Source organism: Saccostrea echinata, unplaced genomic scaffold (genome assembly GCF_033153115.1).
Source record: "Saccostrea echinata isolate AGI-Se365-2 ecotype Australia unplaced genomic scaffold, CSIRO_AGI_Sech_v1 ptg000056l, whole genome shotgun sequence".
NCBI lineage: Eukaryota > Metazoa > Mollusca > Bivalvia > Ostreida > Ostreidae > Saccostrea > Saccostrea echinata.
The window spans coordinates 14,736,482-14,743,151 of record NW_026889805.1 but is presented as its reverse complement, the minus strand read 5'-3'; positions in this window follow the sequence as shown (position 1 = coordinate 14,743,151).

Sequence of the window (6,670 nt, the reverse complement as noted above, 5' to 3'; positions counted from 1 at the left end):
CCGATGCAATTTTGGAAACGATATTTTAACCAATCCAAAATCCAACTAGATATTCTACCCGAAACCAGTACATACATGTATGACTTTGTGGTGTGAAACAGTTTTCCAGTTGGTGAGCAGAGTTTGGACGCTAGTTACGGGGATAAAACTTAAAAACATAACATATATGGTTTTGCAGATAAATTATCTAGAAGAGAATGGTTATTAACAGTATGGCAGTGCATTTTCTTTTAAAGCGTAAAAGACATATTCTGGGGCGGACTCTATGTAATTCAGATGTAGACACAAGTACGTGTATCTTGTGTTATTATTCTATTATAGGGTAAAAAATTTCTTGCAGAAACAAGTACCTGTGGAAAGGACAGATTTTCCTAGTAAGTGATCATATTAAAACGTAAATTAATCATAATTGCATAAAATACATCGATATCCACAAAATCTATAAGGATCATTTTTTTTTTCATGTTTATGAATTTCAACATAATATGAAATTATATACATATATCAAATATTTTGAAAAGGAAGAATACAAGAATAATAAAGACTTTAAAGAAAAACTTCGTGATACATGAATATGTGTTTTTAGAAATAATAAAGTCCGTAAAAACAGTTTTAAAAATTGCTACAAGGAAATATTTTGAGTATCCTATGATCTTTAATTGTTTAAAGGGAAAACTGTACATATTTTGAACTTCCATGGGCCCTTCAGTACTAGTATATTTCTTTCGCTTTTCTATCCTGGCATTGTTACATGTAAAGACTATGTGACCTCTGTTTACCATATTTACGCTCAGCGATTACCTGTCCGTCTAAGTACAAGCAGATTTCTTTCATGTTTATTGTTGTTTTATATCACTAAGGTAATAAAAATAATAATAGTGCAACAATTCCTTTGTATGTTTGCCAACATTATTTTGTTATACTGTATGCAATCACTTCGTCAATTAGGTGAAATAATGCCCGTTATGTTTCAAAACTATTTCATAAAATGTCTTAAATTTTTCTACGCAGTTCCAGACTTCGTAATTACGGTTTGTTTGAAGACAGGAAGTTACCCTATTATTAAAGTTATTGTTTTTAATTGTATCAGCCTAGGGAAACCCAAAAAGCTAACATTTAAAAACCTCACTCTCGCTAGGAAACAAACGTCTTCAATAGCCTTTAGACTCGAATGCCCCATCACCAAAACGGGCGACTCACGGGCAGTTTAGGGCGAGTCGCGCGCGGAATGGGGAGCTATTGGCGCCGAATCAGCGTTCAGCAGAATAGAATTAATGAAAGCTCTATTCAAGAATACAATTTTCCATTACTTTCAATTAACAATACCATGTTTAATTCCGCATCGCTCGCGTGTTAATGGCAGTTATGCAGAATTCTGATTGGCTTTATGATGTACACACAGGGATGTGGTGAAATACACCGGTGAAGCCCCCACATAAATTTCTTCCTGCTGTGCGTGCAAGATGGTTCACATATTACTCGTGTAAACATTTTAACGCATCTTAAATTGGCCCTCTTGTAGTTTGTTTAGAACTGCAGGGACAATGAATTGTTTTGTGCTTGCTATTTTTCAGGGGGGAAAATCGGTGAACAAGTTTACATATTCAAAATTTGCTCACTCAGAAAAAAACAACAACTTTTTTTAAAAATTAGTCGAAATCAAAATTACAAGAAGTGTACATAAATTTAGTAATACCACTCCTCAATAAAATAAAAGTAAAATCGACACTTTAGAAATGTTTAATTGCCGGTAGATATTGTTTTATTCCAATTATTACGCGAGAGATAATCAGATAAATCTCGTGTTCCTATGCTTTATCTCTCCAGTATTTTGCCCTGCCTGCTCTAAATGACGAATGTCCCCGGTAGGTTTAGGTGATCCAGGATCTTACTGATAAACCTTCATATTTGTCGCATTAGGTGTATAGCTAAGAATGCTAGAATGCATGACTTAAATGTTTGGTAATATTTTATGTAAACATTTCCATATTTCTTCTTGGTTTTGCTTCAACAGTTTTGTCGTTTAATGCTTACTTGTATGTTCCATCATTCAATGTACTGCATCTATGAAAATGAAATGAAACTAGATATGTAAACTATCAATGTCAATTAGGAAAGATAAATAAAAATCAATATACTATAGTTTAAAAATTTGTCATGTTTTATTTTCATCCCTCGACTCTGTAATATGCTTTCTGAAAGTTATTTGAGAAAAAAAAATAATCTACGTGTTTTTTGAAATAAGAAAAATCATTCTATGATACTGAAGATCATAATAAAAAAAAATAACTTGGGGGCTGCAATGGAAAATGTTTTTTAAGATATTTTTGAATATTTTCTTCGTAATCATCAAATTGTAGCAACTTTAGGTTTTTATATTAACAAAAGGTGATATTTTTGATCAATGAATGTCTATTTTATTTGAAACATGTAAACTAAAAGAAAAACAAACAAACAAAACGTATAAAGTAAGATAACATACAATTAAGATTCTCTAAAGTTTGATAAAAATAAAAATAAAAATAAAATGATTTTAAAAGATTTCCGTTTTGTGGTGGAAGACGTCTTTCTGAGACCGTACTGTATTACAATGCCTTCATTTTCCATTATTTCCATTATTAACGCTAACAAACACAGATTGAAATCTGAAGGATGAAAATGAAATCCAAAATTTCTGTTTTGTTTGATTTCTTGTATTCCTATCGAAACTCATTCTTTCCTAAATTTATTAAAAACTAATCACAGCCAATGTTTACATTCTATACATGTACTCTCTTAACTTTAAATAAGCAATAAGATCAGAGGTTATTCTAAATCTTAATTGAACTTCCTTTCTGATTTATGCACGTCTGTTTTGTTTGTTTGTTTGTCTGTTTGGTGTGGGGTTTTTTTGTTTTCTTTTTAACTAAGAATAATTCAAATAAAATGTCCATATGTCCACATAGGTAAAATATGATGTATTTACTTAATCATCTGTTTGCATGTGTTTTGTAATTAATTAAATAAACATATATCTGTTTATCAATTAAGCATTTTGTTATCATGCTAAGTAAACATTATTTTGAGGTTCCACTTGTGTATATACATGTATTTAGCATCACTCTTCCAACTTGTAACAACAAATCAATATTTTACACTAGAAAAAAAAGTTTATATATATCTTATTCTAAATATTGATTTCATTTCAGTTCCAGTCAGATTTTAAGAAAATTACATGTATTTAAAAAAAAAAAATAACAGTGCATACGATCTGTAAATAATTGTTTTCTAACTTCCCCTTCTCCTTTCTCCGTTGAGGATCATGTTCAATTTAGTAAAACTCTGTGGTGAATAATAATAAAATATATCAAAAAGAATATGTATTAAACATTAGTTGTCTTTGCCAAAAATAACAACAATTGATTTTTTTTAAAGTGTAATATTGTAAATGTGAAAGTAGATAAAGAAAGAGATAAACTCACATATGAATTTCTGCTAGATGTCTACTTGTTTAGGTAATACAAGGATAACCCTAGAATTGGATGTATTCATAGTCATTTCCTTTTCTTGATAAAGTAGATAAAATTCTGGTCGTATACATATTGTTTTTGGTGCATATTTGCGAAACTGATTAAAGCATTTCCCTTCGTTACCTAATTTAGAGAACACGAGACACCGCTTTCAGAGTCTTTCTGGCAAAGTACAAAATATTTTAAGTACATGAATGTAATTAGCTTGAATTTCCTCTGCTTTTACATGTATTTATACATCAATATAAAGTAAAATCCGACATTACATATGTAATGTCAGGGGCACCTATGTACCAAGTATTAGCTATACAGAAATTGATTTATGATGGAGCTCTGCTCTTTCTCCTGAATAACACATTTTCCATTCTTATATCAGCAATAACACACTTTTAATATTTGTATCACTATGCTTTAATTTTTGTTGAGTAAAAGTACACTTTATTATAAAGTTAATAATAATAGCTAATTTGAAATCCGCGTTCTAATTTGTATATACTACTGTTTTGAAGATTCTATGCACTGAATAATATCAATCAATGAACTAAAAATGAGATAAAATTCATTCGAGCCAATCATTGATGATTGTAACTACGCAAAGTAAAAGACATTGACGTCGGAAAAAATAAAATCGAGAACGTTTTTGTCGGTACAAGACGATACGACAACAATCTAGTAGCAAGTTTCATCAGGTGGCAGAGAGTTTTACAATGGTGATAAGGATTGAGAGAAAAAAACAAACAATTTTTTGGTTACTCCTTTTATTCATGACATCATCAAACATTGACCCCCTTCCTTAAAAAAGAAATGAGTTTAAATAATTTGATTTCGCAGTCCTTTTCATCTAAAACAAATAAGATCTGGTAGCTGTGTCAGAAGTTTCGGAAGCACTAATTAAATTTAGAATAATGTGACACTAGACACAGTCTTCTAGTTTGAGGAACTGCTATAACTGTACACGATTCGTTACCTCAGACTGCACACCCTTTGTTTCATTTCCGTCGTCATTAAAGTGAATAGTTTATATGTAATAGGCAACATAAGGAGTGGAATGTACTCTGTGACTGTACCGAGGGTGACCCCAAAAAACGGTCGGTGATATAATGGAATTTATCATTAAATTAAGGAATTGGTGCCTAATTTCACTAACCTACAGAAAGGTTCACTGCAATATAAATCGACTTCACTAAACTGAATCTCTCTTACTAAGTTTAAAACGCTTTATGTTAAATCTGATATTGTTTATTTACATTAAGAGTATTTCGGAGGCAAATAGCCAGAGGAAATTTAAAAAAAATCTTTTTCCCGTTTCTTTTTTAATTTGAAAATAATGTTTTTCATTTATTTTGTTTGATAGATTAAATTTACCTATGTATATATCCCAGAAAGGAGGGTTCATGAAGCATTGAGACAATCTTTATTTATCAAAATCAATAGCTTTCAAAGTAAACAATCACCTGTGGCAGAGCAAGATACTTCCCACTGTCAGACAGTTTCACCAACTATGTGTGTATTCGATACAAAACTGAAATAAACACATTTAAAACTATCAAACTTTTAAAACATTTCGATAGATTTTTTTGGGCAGGATTATATCCGAAAACAAGAGAGGTTTATTTTGAGAGTTAAAGGTTCACCAACAATCACTTTTCCTCGGGAACAGTAATACATTTCAATTACAGCACTGCGGGACTATATTACAGCACTAGTAGTATTCTTCGAAAATTTTATGAATGAAACTTAAAAACTACAACTCAAAACATTTATATTTCTTTTCAAATGTCAACACTGTCAGGATCGGGGGTCTTATCACGTTAGACTTGGCGCCATCGTGCTGAGAATTCAAATTAAGCCGAGTTTTACAATGTTAAGCAAGGTTAAAATTCGAACGAATTTATCTTTCTACCTCTGTCAAATTTTGGTAGACATTATTATTTCTCAAAAACTTGAGTTTGATTGTAGGCGTAGCGGGCCGTTATTGCCAGGTCGGTGAGGGGTTGGACATTGCATTGGGGGCACGCTGTGCTCAAAGATATCAAAAAGTTTAAGACTTGGAATTATCATTAATTAAATGGGAAGCCCTTTGAACTTACATATTAACCATATCTTTCTATACTCTATCCCTTTTACCTATAAGTAAATGCTCCGATTTTGATTAATTAATACATTATTGTTGTTCTATATTGGATGCGCATGTACAGATCATCATAATTTAATCATTATTGAATAACAACAGTGTAAATCTTTATTCTATAAATACACGTATATTACTTATAAATATATAAACACTCATATTGATTTCTCTTCTACCCCTTTTCGACGTGAAGGCAATTGAAAGGCTGAGCCAGAGGATTTTCTTTTTTCTCTACAAATTGAACGAATATATTGCATATTTCGTTAAGGACTTAACGTGGAGAATAGAAAATTTATTTATATTTTTTCGTGGAATGTCAATCAAATGTCTTTTGAGATTCAAGATATTATCCTAAAATTTATATCCGCGAACTTTTTTAAGTTAAAGATAATAGTTGCAAGATAATAGATTTTTTTCTCAATATTTAAGCTTTAAAAAATTCTTCAGCTTTTTAAAATTATGACATAAAGATTTAGTAAGGGTCTGACAACATTTAAGATTATTTCCGCTTAAGACTTGATGTAAGATCTATTGCTCAGACAGATGCATGCTCCTTACCAATTATCTTGGGGTGATAAACGAGGCTCCAAATCACATGCGTCTGGGCCTGATTTATTTTTCTATATACATTCTGATATGTATTATTTATCCATACATAATATTACGTTTTCAGATTAACATAAATTATGTGCTTAATCATCAAATTCGTTGCAAGTATTATTTTCATGCATTCCTTTGGAATTGTTTAAGGATTTGAAAACCTTACTTAATGGTATCTTTTTCAATCACAGAACATTAAATCACAATGTAATCTCGTATATTTAACGGTCTAGGTCATGTTTACTGTGTTAATATCACCAGGATTTTATGCTTAAATTGAAATACAGTAAAATAGTACATTTGTACATACATGTATTTTGTTTGAGTGTAATATCAATTAATTTGTGTTTTGTAATAATTTAGAAATAGAAATACATTAGTTGCATGAAAAAATCAAATACATGTATTAGATAATGTCATTAGAAAAATA